The sequence below is a fragment of the Desmodus rotundus genome, chromosome 6 (assembly GCF_022682495.2).
Source record: "Desmodus rotundus isolate HL8 chromosome 6, HLdesRot8A.1, whole genome shotgun sequence".
Classification (NCBI taxonomy): domain Eukaryota; kingdom Metazoa; phylum Chordata; class Mammalia; order Chiroptera; family Phyllostomidae; genus Desmodus; species Desmodus rotundus.
The window spans coordinates 138,655,718-138,679,225 of NC_071392.1; the positions used below are offsets into that span (position 1 = coordinate 138,655,718).

Here is a 23,508-nt window from a genome sequence, read left to right on the forward strand (position 1 = left end):
ATACAACCAGCAATTTTAAAAAGCACCCTGAAGAGAAAATAGACACATTCTTTCAAAGGAGCAACAAGACTTAACACCTGACTTCCCAACAGTCAGTATGAAAGTCAAACACAATAAAATTATATTTTTTGCAGTGCTGAGAGAAAACAAAATTGTCAACCTAGACATTGTATAGCCAGTAAAAATATCCTTCAAAGGTGAAAGAAAAATAAAAACACTTGTAGGAAAGTAATACTAAGAGAATTTATCATCTTCAAACCTGTACCAAAGGTAATATTAAAGAGAGTTTTCCTCTCAAAGGAAATGACCCAGAGAAAAACATGGAAATGCAGAAGATGAGGAGCAAGGGGAAAGGTACATATATGAGTAAATCAAAATTATTATCACTGTGAGAACAATATAACGTCTTGTGGTGTTTAAATTATATGTACAGTTAGTATGCAGAACGTAAGAGAAGTGGAGACACAAACAACAGAATAGGGCCCCAAAATAGACCCCAACATAATCTTCACTAATTTGGGGTATTGAGTGCAATCGGAAAGAATGGCTTTTTAAATATATGGATATATCTTCTTGACCTTGAAGTAACCAAAGATGTCTTCAATGGGACATTAAAATAAAGTTCTAACCATAAAATACTCCAACTGGGAAATTGAATTGCATTTTTAAGAACTTTTGTTCATCAAAAGTCTCCTTTAAGAGTGGCAGGAGATATTTACTATACATGTATTAGGGGATAAGAGGGAAGAACTTTAATTCACAAAATAGAAAGGCCCTTAACAATCAATATGAAAAAGAATGAATTCATAGTGAAATGGTGAAAAGACTCGAAAAAAATCAACTTCATTAGAAAAAGATATCAGAATTGCCGATACCAGCATTGGGAAGGATGTGGAGCATTAGGACCCTCACATACTTTTGGTGAAAAACGGGTAACATCATCAAAGGCTGAACATACTCATATCCTGTCACTTAAGCAATCTCCATACTAACTCAATGCACAGTAGAAATGGCTACACACACGTACAGACACACACAAATCTGTATGTGGAGCACTAATCATAATAACCTAAAACTGGAAACAACTCAAAAGCCCAACAGGAAAATGAATCAATAAATTATGGTATACTCATATAATGGAGTACATGCTTAACTCTCATGAGAATGAACTAACTGATTCAACAAGCAACAAAGTGAATCAATCTCAAAGATTTAATGGTGAGTGAAAGAGGCCAGACAGAAAAATGACAGAATGTATGATTCTGTTTATATGAAATTAAAACTAATCCATGACATCAGATGTTGGGATAATGGTTCCCTTTGCCGGGGAGGGATAGTGACTGGGTGTTCTGGCATTGCGAACATTATATTTGTTACATGGGTCTTCTCAAGTTTCAAAAAATTTATCAAGGTATAATCTTATTGGGGCACATTTCTAGGTATATTCTATGTTTTAATAAAAAGTGTCCTTAAAAATAATTAATTCACTACAGTTGCTTTCCTCATCAGGCTCTTCCTTAATCGGTTTTCTTGAAGTCATTTCCTAGTCTTTCTGATGTTTCCCTGTGACTTTGTAATCCAATTTTCATTTGAAAGGATTCCCAAAACACTCTTATCAAAACTGACATTTTAACAAGATAATAATGCTACTTACATAATATAAAAGGTTATGGATACAGAATGCATCATCCCTCATGTAGCTGCAACTGTTGTTGAAGCAGGGAAATCACAGCACGGCTGTTCCAAGACTTGCATTTCTTCTACCACTTTGCTGGGCCAGCTGGGTGGGGGCATGGAGAAGACGGCTGGCTACCGAGTGTGTTAGATGAGAGGATGGAGGGAAAGCATTTTGTCAGCTACACACCATTATGTAAAATAAGATGAAATCACTATACCCATTCTATTATAGAGCTCAGGCAATGGAGAAACTTGCTGAAATAGATCACATAACCACAATAAAGGGTGCTGACTCAGCTGGGTATCAAGGCCAATTGGGTCTAGGAAATCTAATGTGGCCAGGATACTCTCCTGTGTGTTTCTCTTGGGTGATCCACAGAAGCTTCCTGGAGAAAGTGACATCTAAGCTGAGCCCTGGAGGATGTTGCCTAAGTAAGAGATGGGGAAGAATGCTCCCAATAGCAAGAGAATGCAAAATACAGAAAAATGGGAGCATTGCATCAGGACTGAAATGCAAGCAGTAAAGTGGAGACTGGTATGACTCATTACAGACAGACCAGGGGTCAAGTCAGAGAATTTTTAAAAAGCCATGTTTAGAGTTTGGATTTTAATCTGAGAATAAGAGGGGACTGCTCAAGTGTTTGAAGCAGGGGAGTGGCATAACAAGGTTCCCACTATCGAAGCATCACTCCAGAAGTAGTCCGCAGAATGGACTGAGGGGTGACCCTCAATCAGTGTGACCAAGGCTGAGGTTGCTGCAATAACGCAGGTGAGAGATCAAGACACTGAAGAGACTGTCAGAGAGATATGAAAGGATTTCAGAAGGATCAAGGAGGTAGAAGCAGTAAGACCTCATATTTTATTGGTTTTTGAGTTTGACTGATGTTCATCCATCAGCTCCGAGGGGGCTAATTAAGATGATAGATTCTTTCAAGAACGTTAATACCTAAGGGATTCTCATGTCAGGAAGGGGACTGGTTCATATCACTCGGGATCCCTTTCATGTCTGCAGTACTTTGGTTCTGTAGTTCTTAGTTTCTTTGATTCTGTGAAGACGGGGAATAAGAATGAATTATTACTAATTATTAATTTACCTGTTTCTTTAGTAGTAGAAGTAGAGATCCCCTTGTTGCCTGAAAATTGGTGAGATATATATATATATTGGTCATATATATATATATATATATATGACATAACAGTAAAACACTACTTATAGTGGAGTTGTGTCATACACTCATTTAATCTACTCTGAGAGAGAGGCACCGGCTGAATATTGCAGGCAATTCTGCTCCCTGCTCTGCAGAATGACCACATGCCCCCAAAGAAGCATGAGAAGGGAACTGGGTGTCTGCTGTTCCTTCAGTCAACTCAGCTCCCACTGGCCCTCGCTGGGTACACACCCTGCCAATGTGCTTGTAATGCTGGTGATGGACATGTCCCCGCCCCCTGAAAGTATAACTCAGCTACTTCATATAGTTCTCAAGAGTGACCTACTGTTCCAACACTAGAAAAAATGGTGATGTCAGTTTGCTGAGAGAGGGCATATTAATGTACTTTCGTATACCAGGCTTTATGCATACAGTTTAAGGAATTTTTAAGGGTGACTTTTTTTCACTATGTGAAAATACACCATAGATAGTGGCCTTAAGAAACTTGAGTAAGATTTGACTCCAGAGAAAGGTAAATTAATGAAATTCACATTCACTTTCACAAAAGTTGTAGAACCTGAAAATGTAAGTTTCATATGTTCCAGGAAGACGATACGGGAAACCAGAGGGTTTTCAAGAACAAACCTAAGATGATTTTGTCCTTTCAATGAAACAATGCTCATCACAACTGCCCAAGAGAAAGAGGGAGTGGGGCTCTCTTGAACCCTCATGGCCTTGTAAACGGAAAGTTCCTGAAGGAACAATTAAGTTTCTGAGACTTCCTTTCTTGCAGACTGTTCAAGTAAGATGCTGACTCAGGACTTTCATTTGCTGATCGATTCCTCGGGTGGGATCAAAATGTTTTTTTGAAAAATGTTCACCTGCATAAACTTACTCAGATGCTCTAATTTAATTTGAAGCTGGGTATTTTCTTTTTCACTTTGTTTCCCATGGTCTATTCCTCCTTCTACCCTCTGTAGTTTGATATTATAAAATAAAGGACAAGACTTTACAGGGATTAAGATGCACACATAGCAAGTCCACTGATGTTGCTAGGCAACGAGGGCCATGTATGAACCCAGTGAATGGATGCTGAGCATCTTCATGAAGGAGAAATAGGAACCAGTGAGTGAACTGTTTTGATAACCAGCAAAGTTAGTACCTTTGACACACATGCTCCAGGATTCACCTGAGATGGGAAATGTCACACTTATGTTAAGACATTTCTAATGGTTCATTTTTATAAAGTGTATTTAAAATTCTCCTTGATGGAAAGTTGACACAGTATCTCATAATGATCTTCAGCTCAAGATGAGAAAGTAGTAAAAATGGCCTCTACTTATTTCCCTAGTTCAAGGAAGCATTATCTGTATAGCTTAGGCTATTTCAACAGCCTCCAGCCTGATCCTGGCATGTTTTCTCCCCTCCCCTACCAGTGCATCTTATCTGGCTGATCAATTACAAGGGTATTTTTTTAATCTCCTACTCAGTAACTCCCATGCCCTATGATCTGCATTTACCCCCTTCAGTTGCTGTAAAAATATAAAATTGTTGACCATATTTACATCTGTTTTATTTTGTTCTTATTACAAAGCAATGCACGAACATGAAGAAAAAAGCAGAAAAGCGGGACACATAAACAGACACTCACATCCATTTTCCTGTTCACAAGAAATAAGCAACATAAATATCTTGGTGCATAGATTATTTTCTGTGCAAATATGACAGATCTTTTTTACAGGATTGCATTATATGTATAATATAAGCCACAACTTGCCTTATAAACTCAACAATAGCCGACATAGTTTTTAATAGCTTCTATACTATACCATAATTAAACCTTTCCATAAAACATGGGATAATTAACAGAATAAATGACCAGTTACAAGATAATTTTACTAATCTTATTGCATCTTCTTGTTCATCCCTTGAACCTAACCATATTTAACTGTATTAATTCCCAGTCTTACACCACTACTTCCTTTCCATTTCTACTAGTATTACCCTAGTTCAAGTCTCTTAACTGGCCTCTTGTAGTGATGAAGTAATCAGAAATCTTTTGGTTTTAAATGGGAGAAAGCCCAATTCCAAGTGGCTCCAGCAAAAGTGAATGGATGGCTGCATGGCTCACAGTTTCAGTAGCAGGGGCTAGGTGAATGCAGAGTGGAATCACAGACTCAAATAAGGTCAGTGGAACAGGCCTCACTCCCTCCCCCTTCCAGCAACTCTCTTTTCTGTAATGGCTTAGTTCTTGAGTAGGCCATCCCCTAAAGGTAATCAAATGGAAGTCAGCATCTCCAGGTCTCTGTTCTCAGGAACTCCAGAGGAAAGAACATTCCTCTGATTTATTCCTAGGAGTCGCTGACTGTGCCCACCTGAACCAATCACTATGGCCACCCTTCTCCACCTGGGCTCTGGGTAGGGTTCACATCAATCAACTCCCTTTCCCTCTGGCTTCTGGTTGGGTTTAGTCAATAGGAGGCATCAGCAGAAAAGTGAGGTTAGAGAATATCTTCATCTCTCTCTACTTGCTGAGCCATAGACTGGCAGTAGCTGTATTCCTCTACTGAAGACCACAGATCTTACTGGGTGAATTCCTACAACCTGCTACAGATCTTTTGGGGTTCTGGTAATAACTCTTTCCCCTTATGCTTTCATACATATGGGTGGTAAAACTCCCTGCTGTTGGAAGCTCCTTGGTACTCCATCATCCCTAGATGTTTCAACTCTGCACATACATTTATCCCATCTATATGTGCCTTCTCTTTCCTGTGGGACCTTGACTGGTACAATCTCCAACAAGTTGGTCATCCTATCAGTGCTCCTTCAAATCAACCACAAATCTTGTTAGCCATTCAAGTCCTCATTCAAGAACTGGATGCGAACATTGGAAATTCAAGGCTAAGGGATGTATTATTTGTCAACTTAATACAAATTACCAGTCACTGTTACTAGGCTTTAGGGACCACAGAAGTACACTAGAGAGTGTAATATATATTTGTGATTCCAGTTGTTTTCATAGTTAATTTAGTAGGGTGTATCAAGATTATACCTATGAAGGTTATACTTTAATTTAGTTGATCAGCTTCCCTAGTAGAAATTGAAAGGAAAGGAAAGAAAAAAGGAAGGATGGAAGGATTGAAGGAAGGAAGGAAGGGAGGGAGGAAGGAAGGGAGGAAAGAAGGAAGGAAAGGGAAGGGACGGGGCAAGGAAAAAACAAGAAAAAAAAATTACAGGGATAGAGTTTTGACTTCAGAGTCAGGAAACTGGGAAATCTATCCAGCTTTGCCTAGGACTCATTGTAGGTGGCCTTGGGACTTCTGGGTCTCTTTGTCCCGATCAAACAGTGTGATTGGACCAGATCATGTTAAATTCCCTTCCAGTTTTAATAATCTACCAAGTCCAAATGAACTATAATTAATGATACCTGTAAATAAATGTTGTATAAACACTGCTAGTTCAAAGAAAATACAGATGTTGTATTAAATTGGGTAAGAATATCTCTCCTGACCAAGAAAGCAAATTCTTTTTAAAAACTAGACAATCATTTACATTAATAATGGAATAGAAATCTAAGGTACTGACCTCAACTCAAAACAAATTGTTTTTGTTCGGGTTCTTGCTGCAGACCAAATTTTATGCACAAGCAATGTGAGGCTATCAACAGGGATCTGCAGTGAAGCCCAAAAAAAGCACTAATGAAGCCAGTGGGGGTCCACACAGCCTGGCCATGGGTGCAATGCAAGATTGTAACTACAGATAAAAAGCTGCAGAGGAGAGAGTTCCCGCACTTCTTTGTGTAGTTTGCCTGGTCCAGGCAAGACAGTGGAAGCTGTAGGAGGAAGATCCAAAAAATAAATAAATAAATAGAAGAAGAAGAAGAAAAGGCCAAAGCAGGAAATGAGCTGTGAATTGACAGAGTCACAAAAGAAAACAGAAAAACATGAGACATCTCAGGTCCAACGAAGTTGCTTGGAAAATGTAGCCTATTTACTGAGAAAAGAGGCAGTTGATCATTCTAAAGAGAAAAAAAAATGAAATTCTATGGTATTTCATGTTGAAAATATCCATTATAAATAGGCAGGTATAAGAACAGGCAATAGAGAAAACTGAGTGTGTGAAGCTAAACTTGTTGGTTCACTGGGGTGGTGGGGGAGGAAGAGACTTTGTTTCTGAGGGCCTGATAATTACTCAGGGACAGTAAAGCAAGAACAGAACACCTGCACCAGAACTCAGGGACAGCTTGCCAGGCTCACATGGGAAGCTGAACGAATACAGAGGAATAGTCATATATGCATTGCCAAAATGGCTTTAAGTCACCTGTCAAGGAACTGCTTAGGTGGTTGTGGATGTCTCAAAAACAGTTCAGAGGGACGGTCAAGTCACAGAACCAGGACACGGGAAGCGAGAGTGATACATTGGCAGTGTTTGTAGGGAGGGGAAGGTAGGATAGAAATGGGGAGTGGCGGCCTATTTGAATAATTTGCTGACCTTTGATTATGTTCTACAACTGCTCTGTCCACTATGGTAGTCACTAGCCACAGGTAGTTATTGAGCATTTGAAGTGTGTTCCCATTCACATGTGCTGTAAGTGGAAAATACACACCAGAGTTTTAAGACTAAGTACCAAAAATATGTAAACTTGCTCATTAATAATTTTATATGGATTATATGCAGAAATAATATTTTGGACATGTTGAGTTAAATAAAATAAGTTATTAAAATTAATTTCACTTATCTCTTTTTACTTATTTTTAATATAGTTACTAGAAAATTTTATAAATTTCTTTATTGATTGATTTTTAGAGAGAGAAATATGGATTTGTGGTTCCACTTATTTATGCATTTATTGGTTGATTCTTGTTTGAGCCCTGACCTGGGATGGAACCCGCTACCTTGGTGTATTAGGATGATGCTCTAACCAAATAAGCTGACTGCCCAGGCAAATTTTAAATCACATGTGGCTCACATTTGTTGTCCACATTATATTTCTACTGGACAGAGCTAGTGTGTAAAGTCCCTTGCTTTCGCTCTCCAGGCTTCTGGGATAGTATGATATGGGGCAAGACTTGACTTAGCTCTCACTGCTTTTTCCATCTCAAGCAGAGCCTACTTTCACACTAAGTGAAAGAAAACCACACTGAGACTCAACAGCTGCTGTATCCACACAACTCACACCCACTTGGGAATATACACTTACTTAGAAGAACAGTCACCACCGCCTCCTCATGTGTACACCCACTTACCATATATGTACACAAGCATATTTGTATGTGTCAGAATAACATCCATAAATAGAGAAGGAATATTACCAGAATCCTTTTTTACAGTGAGATTTACATTTCTACTGTCAACCTTAATCCTTTGTTTGAACTAGTGAGAGTCATTAGTGCTTATTAATAAGAAGAGGTTCTTTGAAATTCAAAAGAGTGTTTGAACTTCATGTCTTCCATTTTCTAAAAGGAAACCAGTTCACTGAGAGGTGACTCTACCGTATGTCTTCTACCAAGAATCAAGAGTTCCAGAGGGTAAAAACCAAGCTTCGGTCTGGTTTGGGGATGAAAACCCCTAGTGTGATCTACCAACTAGCACAACTGGGTTTCCATTCTCTTCACTGTCTTCTCCAGACTTTCACTCTCTCTAAACCCTAAGAGCCACCTAGTCCTGCCAGCCTTGTCAATTCCACTGAAATCTAGCACCTGGCATACCTCTCTCTCAGTGCCTGCTAACTGCATCAAACTCCTGGTGGAAACTCCATTTGGTCAGCCCATGGTGACACAATCACTTTACATAATAATACGATCCAGATCTTACTCAAGTGAACAAAGGATTTCCTTCACAACTGAACTTCAAAGAACTCTGCCTTTTGAGGTTACTCTCCTTTACAGACAAATTTTGGCCTTTGATTGGACACCTGCACTGATAGACTATCAAGAATTCATCCTCCCTTCATTTGGCAAAAGAACTCCATTTTCCTTGGAGGAAAAGTGGTTTGGGTGGGATTATGCCTATTCTCCCACATCTCCCCCAGGACAGCACATACCTAGGCCTGACCAATTACCATATTTCATTCCCCTGGAAATTCCAATAGAAGTATAATGTAAACCACAATGGCTCAAAGATGGTTACATGCATGAAACTGGACCAATGGTCTTATTCTGGTACTTTGTTGGAACTACCGGCAAAGAATACCTTTGTTTTATTTGCATTTAAAATGGATAGGATGTAAGCCTGGAACTTCAAGTCACTGCTACCTGGAAAGACCCTGCTTAAGAGGACAGCAGAGTAGGAAGAGAAGCCAATTCTATAAACACTGTTTGAGGCCCTGGTCCAGCAAGTTGCACTCCTAAAGTTTTCAGTTTGGTGAGCTAATAAAACTTCCATTTTTGCTTAAATAACTTTAAATTTGCTTGAAACTCTGACTAATGGCACTCATCAAATATTTAGACACTGCATGGATAATCTATATTTTTCCTATACTTCAAGGAGCAGATAGATTCTCGTGAAGTCTCCCCGTTAATGTAAACTCACCCTGAATTTTTCTTTTATTTTTGTCTTTTTCAATAAATAGTCTGTACAACACATTATCATTATTAGAACATGCCTTGGAGATCTGGTCCATCCATAATCAAGGGCATCCAAAGGTTATTTCAGTATTTAATGCTGATGCTACTGACGATACTGGACATCAAGTCATCCTTGCAGTTCATTTGGATAATATCCCAGCTCTGGACTCTTGGCTTCTGTATGGATCCTGAAACCCAGCTGCCAATTTGTATTCTAGCTTTGACTGGTATCCAAATGTGTCCCTATGTTCCTGACGATCTCTTATAGTAATTGACCCAAGTCCCCATCACTTCTGCATCTGGGTTCTCCCTAACTAGTCCTTCCACTCTAGGAATTGTAGATGGGCCCCTACTACGTTTTGGAAACTTCTCTAAGGACAACAATCTACATGGCTTAATTAATTAACTTCCAGATTCCCCACTGCTGCGTCCTGAACATCACCATTGCTGGCTCTGCCTGATGCCAGCTGCTTGTTATTATGTCACCTTATGGACATATCTTTCCATTATGTACCTGTTGTGTTTCCCCAAGACTAACTATATTCTGATGACTAAATCTGTCTCTAGATCTCAGCCACTTCTCACTTGACATGGTTCAGGACAAGCTTCCCCAAAACATGCCACTTTGGCATGCTGATTATTTTAAGCTGAAGGCAATTAAGACCCAGCAGATTCAAGGAAAACATTTATCTCTCACTTAATAGCCTAAAAGAATTTAGAGAGGGGGCCCAAAAAGAGAGCTATGGCCAGAAATACCTTTTTATCTGAATGTCCTGTCTGTATGGCAGGTCATACTAAACATCTGCTCTTCTTATCATCTTGTGAATTACTCTCCCTCCCTTTGAAGCCCCAGGGCCCCTGTCTCATTCCTTAGCTCAGAATGGCAAATAAGTCTCAACTGCCCGACTTGTCTTTGGGTCTCATTGTCTTTGTGAGAACCGTATATATATATAATATATTATATATATAATATATATATATTATATATTATATATATATAATATATAACCATATATATTATATATATATAATGAAATTTCTTTTTCTCCTGTTAATCTGACTTATGTCAATTTTATTATAAAACCAGCCAAAGAACCTAGACAGGTACAGCAAAAGTTTTCCTCCTCTATGCACCAAACTTCAACTAACTTTTCCAAATATCCAACCTAAGCCAAACACCATAAAATCATCATGCCTCTCTACCTATATTTTAGCATCTTATAACATCACTATATCATGCTGATATATCCTTATGATATGCCTGTGTTCACTTACTGCCACATGTATAATGAAAAAACAGTGAACAAGAATCAAAACATCTTGATTCTAATCTTTGTTTTGTCCTATACTGTGGTTGACTTCACATGCAAAAAAAATCTCTTTCATAACCTCACTTTAAAATTTTTTTATCTATAAGCTAGGTTAGTAACACTTGCCCTACTTCCTGGATGCTGTGAGAATCAGAAAATGCATGTGAAGTCACATTGTATACTTTGAAATATTGTGCAAATAAGTAAATATGAGGTCTTATTGCTAGCTGGAACTGTTAGCTCATACTTCTTTGTAACTATGTCCAGCCACACATGTTATACAGAGTTGGTAAACACCTGTCAATTCACAAATATGTACGCAAGTACTCCTTAACAAACTTACTTATAGAGTGAAAGGGAAATGTCTGCCAGTGAACCAAAGGAGAGGCTAGGGAAGATAAAGACATTGAGAAAAAAAAGAAGAGTTAGAAAAACAGGGGTTATGAAAGAGAGTGCAAGTGTTTTTGCAGAGTTGAAAGGCAAGAGAAAGAGAGAACTGGGGGAGACGGAGCAAGTCGGGTGTCATATGGCATGCCAGTAACACAAAGTGGGGGAGGAAAGACAGCAGGAAACAGGAAGATGTGACAGAGCCAAAAGCATCAGTCAATCTTAGCCCAGAGTGATCTGCTTGGGAAATATCCAGGGACTGAGAAGGAAATGAGCTCCATGCTCCCTGATACCTTTCAATGAGTAGGAATTTGAAATTGTCTGAAAGAAAAGCCTCCAGCCTGCAGCAGAGCCAGCGGCCAGACCGCCTTCCGGGAGGCCGATGCAGACAATGTACACTCTGTGGGAAGAGATGGGGTCAGCAACTGGACAAACGAAAACATAGGTGTTGAACAACAGCGCAGACAATGAAAGAGTAAAGCAGACCTGTTGCCAGACCTGACTGTTAGAATATTGCATAATTTCACCCAACTCACTGTGGTTGTTTGTCTTCACTGAAATACCTAATAATCTGGATTGAATTGATTGTTAAGTACAATTTAACCAATTACCTGGACACACTTTTAAAAAGGACTGAAATTTTCTGGCAGAAGCAAGTGACTGCTTTCTAGGACACGGCAGTGGGAACCTGACATGTGAGACAGGCTGCAACTTTCTCAAGGCCTCTGTAGGACCATTAGTGTGTGCTAACATTCTCGGTCCCCAGCCGATCTGGGCCCCCTCCGGGGATGAAAAAGAGAGGACAGGGGGAATTCACTAAAGGATTTCTGATTAGAGGGACAATTCCCAGAGAATGAGGCAGTCAGAGAAAAGCAGGAAGTCTACTGAAAGGGGGTTAATCTCCAAGGGGGGCTGATCACAGAGCACCCGAGCTCCTCTCTCTGGGATGACACAGGCTGTCTTTCTCAGAGTAGGCTATCTGAACTGCCACCTGCGTGACACAAGGCACTGTTGTGGTAGTACAGACCACAGAAATAATAGAATGAATAGAAATTACTTATCTGAATAGATAAGAATAATAGAAATTACGCTGCGGGCGTAAGATAAGTAATGGCGGTCTTCGGACCCAGTGTAATAACACCCGTGTCTGTAATAGGTGGGATAGTGTGCAGAGGAAGCTGTGGCACTGTACTCAGGAGCTGGATCTCAGGAATCAGACCTGCTAAATTTGGATCCTTGGTTCCTCCATGTATTAGCTGCATGAATTTGGGCAAGTTAATTATGTTGTCTATGTCTCAATGTTACTACTGATAAAATGCAAATGGTAAGAGGACCCTCTCACAGAACTGTTGTATGCAGTGAATGAGAAAATACTTATGAAGGGTTGAACGCAGGACCTATACTACTGAGTGCTCAACAATTGTTACTAGAAATAGCAGGAGAGGGTGGGGTGGGGTAGGGACAGCACTGAAAAGGAGTCCACCCCAGGCAGGGGACACAAAATAAAGGGAGACCAACCCTGTCACTAGAATCCCATGCCATGGTATCTGGAAACACATCCACAGGATAGGTTTTCAATTTCAAATAAAGAACTGGTGTTCCTTCCATCCTCTCATCCCTTCTCCAAATCTCACAGCCTCAGAATCCATACTTGCAAGTGAAATTCACTGGTGGTGGGCATGGGGGATGTAAAGGTGGTGACTGTTGACATCCTTAGGGCACAAACCTATCTATGATAGACCTTCAGTGATGATGAGAACCTGCCTAAAGAGCTGTAAAGTGAAATGTAAAGGCTTTCTCAACTTTAGTTAAATTTCTCCAACACTATAATATGCCAGACTGTGTGCTCAAGTCTGGGCCCATGAAGTCCAGCAGACGAGGCAGACATTAAACAAATAATTACAAACAACTCTGACAATTACAAACAACTGATAACAACCATTTGTACCCAGAGCCCTGGGAGCAGAGAGAGGTGGGGAAGGCTTAGGGGTCTGTAGGAAATAACTGAGTTCCCATAACAGGAAGTTGACAAAAGACTGGGGATGGGTAGTGAGGGGTAAAGGGGACCAAATATCTGGTGACAAAAGATGACTTGACTTTGGGTGGTGGGCACACAGTGCAATATACAGATCATGTATTATAGTAATGCACCCTTGAAACCTATATGACCCTATTAACCAACGTCACCTCAATAAATTTAATTTAAAAAAATACAGGGGATGGGCATGCTTGGACTTAAGCTATAGAAAGCTGGCCAGTCACCCAGCTGCTAAATGAACTGGAGGTGAAACAGCCATAGTCTAGAAAGGAGTCTGGAGATGATGCCAATCACACTGAAAAGAGATGGCGAGAGCTAATGACAGCAGTGACAAGAAGGGTAGGAGAAGGTGGCAGTCAGGTTACATAACTCTAAATGAAACAGTACTAAAATTAAGCTGGTGTAAAAAGGTTACTAGTTATTTTTTTTCACAGAGTAAAACCCCATCAGTTCAACATAATTAGATAGAGGCATGCCACAATTAGTCAAATATGAGTTACAGATTTTTTTAAAGAATATGACTAACTGCTTAGGGTTTTTGGACTCGATGAGATTTTAAATACCTTTCAATTTCCTTGTTCTTAATTAGCAGCATCAATGTTCTTGCAAACAATTAAAGTAAGATTCTTAGAAGTAAAGCTGTTTGTTTTTCTTTCTGAAGTGGATTGAACCGTTCTCTCTTCTGATTTTCTCCCCACAATCCTCGATTCCAAGACCAATCTCTACCCACAGTCAATGCCTCTTTTGCTAGTGCAGGAAGCCATAACCCTGACCTCGGGCTGACTGTCCAGAAAACTGGTCTGAGAGACCTGTGCAATCTCTCAACATAGACAAACGGCTGGCTGATAGTGCTCCCACCAGTAAGGGGTGTCAAACTGGATGATACTAGTCCATCAACAACACAACCTTAGAACAAAACATGTTTGAAGTTACAAACAGAAATCAGCCACAATTTTCCTGAGTCTCAGGAGTCGTCGGTGTTCACCCCATTCCTTTTTCAAAACTTCTGTCAGGGTTCAGTGATAAAAATCAGTACAATCCCAGTGCAAGCCATCAAAACACTCCGTTTTAGGGAAAGAATTTTATCTTATTGTCTCCTAACATACTAAATTAGTTGAAATCCACAGTTGTCATAGCTTGTCTAAAACACATTAAATGCACTATTTGTTTTTCAAATACTTGTGCATTTCTTACATCATAATCCTCATGAGCCGTAAAGAATTTATTTACTCTGAAAATTAGACTCAATTCTCATAATCTTATTGACTAGAAATGTAGTACAAAGGAAATAATTCCTTATTCCAGATTCCCTAAAGACGTACAATGGGTGGTCTTCTTGGCAGGAATATTTGGAGAGCTTCAAGCATCTCTCCCTCCTCTAGAAGATTGTTAGAGATTGGGAGGGGTGTCAATTTCTAGTCTATTCAATTCATCATGCAGCAGATGGGATCAGAATCTTTCCCAAAACATTTCCCCAATGAGCTCCACACCAATTTAACCAATGATCTACTGGATATTCATCACCAAATCTCTCACAGTTTTCTCCACCTCCACCAGCTCCAGTCTAAGCTCTGTTTCCCATGCACCCTACTCCTTCTCCATGGGCACCTTTGAAATGCCTTCCTTTTCCTTCTTATGCAATCAGCCACCTTCTCCCATGAATTCTACTTCCTCCAGAATCTGCATCCTCTTCCTCTGTTCCCACATTAGTCTTAGCCTGGCCTTACCCTCCTTCCTTGAACAAGTATAACAGTCCCCTAATTGAGTCCCTGCACCCCTAACTCCTGTCCTCCGCTGTCATTCAGCCTGAACTCAGCCGGAGTCATCCTCCCAGTGTATGTGATATGGCTTCTCCTTCTTCTGTGCAGAATGAGCACATTTCTGGACCTTCCATATCAAGTTTAGTCCACTTACTATTACCAACGTTTTCTGAGTGCTGAGAAATCCCCTTTTTTTTCATATTGAAAAACTGACTTTCTAGTTTTATCTATCTACACACATACTTTTTCTGGAATTCAACTTTTGAGGATTTGGACTGAAATAATTATATTGAATTAATAACAAACAATGGTGACATTTGACATAAAGGTGACACTAAAAATGTCAGTTACATTGTTGATAGTGAAATCTTATAATAAGTATGCATCTATATCTAATATGCATAAAGGCATGCAAATATTAAACATTCAAAGATGAGTACTTTGTAAAAAATCTTTTGCAAGCATTGAAATTAATAAAGCCATTATAAGTTAAGGAGCAAGTGAGTGGGTAAAGGAGAAAAAATAAGATTATTCTTACAGTTCTTTAGAGATGCAAATCAGAACACTGCCTCTCATCATTATCTGACTGATAAAATGGCACTCATTTAACAGGTATTTATTTAGAAACCTGTTCCAATTCCTTAATTGAAAAAAAGCTCTTATATTCAACACAACCCCATTTGCAAAATGGTAATAAGACAAATTTCCATGGAGAAAATTGCAGGTACAAATGCCATGATATGCTCTCTAAGTTGGAGATAATTCTCACCACTGTCTCCCAAAGTTAAGTGATACAATGAGAAGCCTCAAGGGCCTGGCGGGCAGGTGGAATGCCGTGACCATGGGAGGCTAGTCTGCGGAAGGCAATGTAAGAGTTCAAATGGCTTCTCTGCAGACAGTAAGAGTCACTGTGACTGGGAAACGGGAGAGGGCCCAGCCTCTCCGCAGGCATTTGAGTAGATTGCTAAAGACCTGGGCAGGCCAAACAAACAAATCCACCAGGCCTCCAGTTTGTGAACCCAAATCTGAAAATGAGTAATTACAGACCCTCTGCCACACAGAAATCTTGGCACCAGCAAACTGCGAAGCTCAAAGGATAGACTCTGACACCAAGCAAATCTGGGTAAAAATCCTGGCTTCACTTCTTATTAGAAATGTAACTTTGGACAAAGTAACAATTCCTTTCTGCCTCAGTCACCCCCTATATAATAACAGGGACACTGCCGGTGAGTGTTGTAGTCAATTTGGGCTGCTATAACAAGTTACCATAGACTGGGTAGTTTAAATGACAAACACTTATTCCTCACAGTTCAGGAGGCTGGGAAGTTCAAGATCAAGGTGTCAGCAGATCTGGAGTCTGGTGTGCATTTGGCCATTTTCTCATGGAGTCCTCACATGATGGAGAGCACAGAGCTCTCTGGGGTCTCTTTCATAAAAGTGCTAATCCCTTTCACAAGGTACCTGCCCTCGTGAACCAGTTACTTTCCAAAGACCCCACCTACTACTATCACCACATTGGGGGTTAGGATCTCAACGTATAAATTTCAGGGGGACATGAACATTTAGCATAAAGGAAGGAACTCACAGAGCTGTTAGGATTAAAGATGATCGGGTCGGTCATGTGCTGGGAGGAGCGTATGAACCTCAGAACCACAGTGAACTATTCTTGTAAATGATCAAAGCAGAAAGGAACAAATGATTTAATATTCTCCCAGTATTGCCTACATCCATTTTTCATATTTAGACAAGTTTAATTAAGTAACACTTTAATCTAAACTATATACCCTTTATAAAATAGTTTGCTGTCTTTGGCAAGCTGGAAAGTAGTTTGAAAAAAGCAGTGATTTCAGAAGCAAAGGCTTAGGTTTTAGTCTCAGGTTAATCACTTGTTAGCTGGGTGGGCTTAGGACAAATCAGTTAACCTCTCGAAAACCCTCTGTATTTCTTCTGTATTCTGTGCTTTGTGAAACTTCAAGAAGCTACAAACCCTGCGTAAGGCTCCTGATTATCAAAAGGAGCTTGGAAAGGATTTCCAGTAATTCTCAGCATCAGTCATATGCTTCTTGAATCTCATAATGACCTATTCTTAAAAAGAGGGACAAAAAGACCCAATTTTTCTGGAATCCAAGTGACCCTTCAGTACAGAGTATATTGTAATCCCCTTAAGTAGAGAGGGAATTCTGACTGCACTGGAGCTGAGAATCAAAGAGATCTTGTAAAGCTTTTTGTAAAATTAGGCAATGCCTCAGTGTCCCACCTCCAGCTATTTGCATGCATAGATTCACACAGAAGTGGAACTATCTAGAAAAAAACCTCTTATTGAAATTTAAGATTTAAATAAGGCTTGGTGGGGGTTGGCAAGATTGCAAAAGAACCAAGCTGCAGTGAGGGACAACAAGGTGTCATAAGAAAAGGAACCAGATTCAACAGCACTGACTAGGCACGAGACTTGGAATGTTGCATGTGAGTGGTAGTACTGAGAACACGTAACTGTTGATACCAACATTCTGCGTGCCCTTGGAAAAAGCTTAGGTCTGAGATTAGGCAATGCTCTGTTGCTGGTTTCTGAAACACGTCCATCTCAAGCAGTTTTACTAGGGGACCCACTTTGATCTGGTATTACACAGAATGCATATTTGTCTCACTTTACATGGATAACAATGTGGATTTTCAGTATCAAGAGGCTTTCTGTTTTGCTAGAACCAAGGCACAACCTTTGAGTCCTGGAGACTTGTCATTGATCAGGATAGATTCTAATTAGTACCTCACTGGAATGGTTGGAGCTGGAGGCTGGCAGAATAATTTATTTAGCTTGGGAAGCTGAACAAATTCAGGAACACTTATAAGCACCCACTTTTAGTAATAACAAAATGCCCCAAAACACTTAGACAACGTGAACTGGGCAAACGGTAGCTTCCGGCAGTCAAGAAGATGAAGACTTAGAGACACAGGTTCCGATGTTTATGTTAATGTGATCACATGTGAGCTTAGAGGCTTGTGAAGCACCATGCATCAAGTTCCGGAGCTGTAAGTTCCAGAAGGAAGCGAGGTTACAGGGAAGAAGCCGTACTGTTAATTGCCACTTTTCAGGCATTCATCTGCATCAGACAGGGAAGAAGCCTGAGAACTGCATTTTCCATACTTCCTTGCCCACTGGCTTCTGGTTGTTTCCTAAGTGGGAGGCTCAGAATGGGAAACTGGACTGCGAGAGGGAAAAAAAGAGCCATGTTTTTCCTCCAGTATCTGGAGGTGCCTTCCACAGTGAGCACAGCAGCAAATGGTTCCTTCAGCCACGAGTGTGGTGGCAGTAACATGTGGTAGGGATTGGGTTCATGAAGCTTCCTGACCTCTGGTTAATGCCCCTTCTTCCTGCCCTTCCAGGGAGCTTTGTGGCCAAGTCCCTGCTTGAAATGTATACAACAGTGTCCATGACCTGTCGGGAACAGGTACAGAAGCAGAAAGAAACAAGTCAGAGGTGTTCTCCTCTAAACAGAGATCATCGATCAAGGGGTTAATTGCATATGAAGGAGAGCTGGCTGTACGGAAGACAGCACAAGGCTAGGAGTGAAAAAGACAGTTCTGAGTCCAAGGTCCTCCAGTTCCCAAACAGGGATGTGCCAAGTTCATGGAAGGTGCAGTGTAAAGAGAAAACGGGACTGAATGGGGTCTAATAGGGTCTCAGCCCAATTTTGCCATGTATAAGCCCCACTTTTGAGGTGTTCTATCACCTTTGAAAGTTGCAGTTTTCCTACCAGAGAATGGGCACTATTGGGGACAAAGTCAAAAAATTTAACAACTGATTTAAAAAATAAGGTCAGCCAATCAAATGGATACTGAATTTAAGTAGTCAAGAAGCATATAGAGTGTAGTTATTGACTAGCAGTCCTGGGGGTAATAAAAGTCTCTATTTCACAATTATTGTGATGACCCAGGGCGATATTTACCATTGGTTCGATGCCTACTAGTGTGACATACTGTGTTACCTACATTACTTACAATCCTCAAAAGAATCCCATTTTCAGATGCCAACACTAAAGGCTTAGAGAGATTAAATAATTAGTTCAAGGTTCCACAACCAGCATATTTCACGCATCACAGGGGACCACTTTTGGAAATTGGAAATGGGTGTCCTCCTCGGGAAGGCTCTGCCTTGAGGTCCCCTGGGACTCCAGGAAGCACGAAGGGTTTCCACCACAGGGTGAGTTCCAGTTCATCGCCACTGTGCTCCTGATCTAATCCAAAGACTAAGTGAATTATCACCATTTTATCAGTCAAGCAATAAAGTTGAGTGTTATTCTCATTTACATTTCTAAAGCAACATAAAAATATCTCCTTTTAAAAGGTACCCACTCACTTTCTCCTTATATGCTAATGCATGTCACAATTTCAAAGCCTGAAGAGAGATTTCCTGCAAAACATTTCACTGCCTAAAAGTTGTACATATTCACCATTTCAATTGCCAGGTTACAAACATAAATTAACTCTACTTGCAAATCAATTACATATTGATAAGTCTTCAGGGCTGACAACCTGTATGCATGTATTTCAAACTCTATTACTTATTTCAAGGCTTTGGGATATGTAGCATTATTCCAACTTCATTCTCAGACTACAGTGAACTACATGCATTGTCATCAGTATTAATAGTCAAGCCCAAAATCAACTCTTTTCTTTTAAAAATTGTTCTTTTTTCTTTGTGTAAAATCAGATAATTTCAATTCTTGTAATCACATTGATTTTCAATTAATTCATTTCTTGATGCGAAGTAATGAACTGCACCTCGTGCCCTGACAGATTAGAGCAACTGGGTAATTAATTCAAGGTCAGCTACTCATCTTTGTTGTGGTTTTTCATTTATGTTGCTACATATGGACCACAAGTGACTGCATTTACATCAAGTGTATGTATTTTATATTTATGATACTCAACTTTTGGTATTTACTCAGATGTTCTGTGTTTTATACAAAAGCTTGCCATTTTGATCTTCTGTTCAAAAATGTTTACTGACTTCCCAGGACATGGCATCAAACCTCACCAAAAGGAGAAGAAAAAAATTATTCTCCTTCCTAGAAAACTGGTTTCTCCTTGAATTCCTTTCTCCCTTTCCTTCTCCCTTCTGTCCTCCCTTCCTTAAAGTGGCTTACAAAAATAATCAATATGACATATTATTAAGAAAGCAAAGGAAATAAGATAAAGTGACAAAAGGAGGTGGAAACATAAAAATAAATGCAGGTCAGAACCCTTACAAGTGCCTGGAGATCTTCTATACATGCTAGTGGTAATTACAAATTTGGCTGTGAGTTTTCCAGAAACCCTAGCAAAGGGAGGAAAATGCTGCAATTTATTTTATGTGATTCATCATTCCTATGAGAGGCTTTTTGTTGTTGTTGTTTTTATATAAGAAGCATTAATAAGAAAGCAAAACAGTTATTCTGTGGAGGAGAAACAGAATCTTAAACCAAAGAGAGGCAGGGCAGCAGGAAAATGTAGTGAGCCCACGCAGCAAGGAGATGAGTCAAGGGTAGGAAGAAGCCATGGGTAGAAAGAATCAAGATACAAAATAAACTTTTTCTCCACTCAAAGGGGCTAGTGTCCTGAGAAATCTTCAAAGAAAGATTGTGTACATATTTGAAATTTCCCCCACTTACTTATCTCCTACCAGAACCCTATACTTTCTGGAACTAGAAACTGATAGAAAAATTCTTAGAAAGCAGAAACTTTGTCACTGTCATAAACAGCAGGAAGAAAAAGTCGGAGACCTCGATTGCCTTTAGGGACCATGCTTAAGCTGAGGAAAACCACCTGCCAGTGGAAAACAATCTGATCTCTCACCAAAACAAAACAAAAAGCAAGCGTGGGCTATCTCTGACAACAAGCAATAAGTGGTACTCAGTAGCACATAGGGCTTAGACACAGTGCTGGGGTGAGGTACCAGCAGGCTCACTGCCCAAATGCAGGCTGATGGTGTTCTACAAAGAGTTTCTGCTGAAAAGCCACCAAAGTCACTGTTTCCACTTTCCTTTCTTCAACCTTCAAAAAAAAAAATGCAGCTGTCTCCTCCAGAGCCCCAACAAGAAGCAAACAGACCAAAAAACACATCAGGTGGGTGTCAGATCATCTGTAAAGAGCTGCCAGCTGACTGCTAAGTTCAGGAGACACTATTTACCGAAGGAGAACACTCATCAGCGACTTGCCCCTCCAACCACAGCATGATTCACTGCTGGCTTTTCATCCTGACTCAGTTCATCCTATGTCTACTGCTCTCTACAAAGGATGCCCTTAAGGGAAAACACTAGTAAAAAAGCTGGACAGCAAGCTGTCACATGACTTGGCTTGGCCAATCAGATGTCATCCCCCAGGACTCTGACTCCTGAGCAGCACATAGAAAGAGGAGATGCATTGTCTTTACTGACTTATTCCTGTGGTTGGCCATCATTCTACTTCCAAGTTCAACAAGAACTCCCGAAGTTCTTGCTTATTTAGGAGCCCTGTCCTCCAACATTTTGTCCTTAATTCTTTAAGCCTGTACATTGTAGATTCTCCAAAATTACCTTGGAATATGTTAGCAACTTAGTTTCTGATGCTTGTAGCCAAAAATACTGACAGATTCATAATAGTAAGGATCAAACTGAATTAGCACTCATTCAACAAAACTAAGTGAACAAAAAGGAAGTGGCCAGGATGGCCTGACAAAATACTTAAATGTTACGCCTTAGCTCTAGATGTCAAGTAGGACCTCTCTGTCCCCCAATATCTGGGAAACATTGGCTGGAGTCTTTTAATTCTACAGCCTGTAGAAGTCTAAAACTTTTGCTCAGAGTTCTGAATTTCCTTGGCATTGGTCTAGTCTTTTTGTCTAGTCTTCTGTCATCCTGTGCCTTTTGGGTGTCCCCTCTGCAATCTCTCTTCCAAATCACATGGACCCAGACAGGCCTGCCAGCCATCTCAACAATGCACACTTGCACACACGGACACAGGCTCACACCATGTTTGTAGTGTAGCAGGAGACCGTGTGGTTCCACGACCTTGAGCAGGTTGCTGAACCTCTTTGGGCCCTGGTTACCACACACTGTAAAATGGATGTAATAAAGGCATGTGCCTCCTAGGGTTGTGTCACAAATTAAATGGGTAATGCATGTTAAGTTTATAGCTCATGATATCCTCCCACATAGTAAACATTCAACACTCAATTCCTAGCCAAGCTGGAAAGTTTTATTGAAGAGCTGGGTCCTAGGAGAGGTCAGCACACACCTCACACACATTTCAAACAAGCCAGCAGATACAGATACGCAGCCTGACCACTCTCTAAGTCCCTGACAGCCACCATGGCGCTGGGTGTTCATTTCACCCTTTTCCAAGCAGAGCTCTGCCTTTCCTCTGAATCTTGTCTCTTTTCCAACCTCCTCCCTCCTCGGTTCACTCATTTTCCTTTCTGAAAAGCATGTAAAAAATTCCTATTTTTGTGCCAGGGATTTAGGCCCTTTGGCTCTCACTTTATGTAGGCATTTTACCAAGTGAAGACATTTTCTTACCAAAAAAAGAACTTCTGGTTTCTGCTCTTAAAGTAATTAACATTTACTCTGTCTAGTTACGCCTAGAATATCAGTTTCTAGACCCTGGTCATTTGCCTACTACCCTTAGGATTTTTTTTCACATTCATTTGTTAATGAGTATTTTTAAATTACATAACATTTTCTTTAAATACACTTAACTTTCAATTTTAAATAAATGTATTTTAAAAGGAAACTGTATAAGTGCAAAGTTGTATCAGTCATCATATTAAGATGGTTATGTTAAAATAAATACTTATTTTAAAATAAAAAGATGTTCATATACTACCTAAAATCATTATGTATTACAAGACACCACCATCACAATCTGGTAAATGTAAGCCTAAAATATGTCCTTTCTCCTGGACGCCCCCACAGGCTGGACTGAGGAAGAAGTGTGGAAAGTCTGTGGCATTTGCATGTTACTAATATTGTGGGTAGACAGGGGAGTGGGTGAGGATGAGCACATGTTGATGGGATCAGGCTAGAAATCTGACAGCAAGGATGGTCTGGAGACAAGATTCTGGGGAGTGATTATTATCTTGCATCCCGAGTGATACAAGATACACAGCACCGGAGGCTTCATTTAATTGAATTGTATTCTGCCATTAGAATCCAATGCTGCTACAAATAAATGTTGAAAAGCTAAAAATGTTAGGGATCACACTATCTGAATTATCCACAAAGAAGTGCATTTTAGCAACTGATGCAGCTTGATACCATGTCTAAAACTTAAAACAATTTCATAGCTTATCACCATCGATATTTCTCACTTTGACCTTTTAATTAACTAAAAGAAAATTGAGATTCCTTAGATTCCCCTCTGCCTTCCCTGAACAAATAATGTCACAAACTTTTAGAGGAAAATTAAACACATAGCACCAGCCTAAAAAATCTGCAGTGAGGTCCTAAGACTCTGCACCAAGTTAGTGTGTTGGGCAAATAAAACAGTCCACAATGCTTCTATTGAAAATGTAGTGTTTTATTGCTTCATAGTCAGAGCCTCTTTGCACAGCAAGGTGCCATAGAACTCAACCCCATTTGAAATAGATAGAGGAACATCAGTGACAGT

The 23,508-nt window shown here is 40.0% G+C and overlaps 1 protein-coding gene across 7 annotated transcripts in view; it reads right to left on the reverse strand.

The window, feature by feature from the left end:
• HTR4 (5-hydroxytryptamine receptor 4) overlaps nucleotides 1-23,508 on the reverse strand; it is a 155,075-nt gene that overhangs the window by 106,628 nt on the left and 24,939 nt on the right. The gene's annotated exons all lie outside the window — the stretch shown is intronic.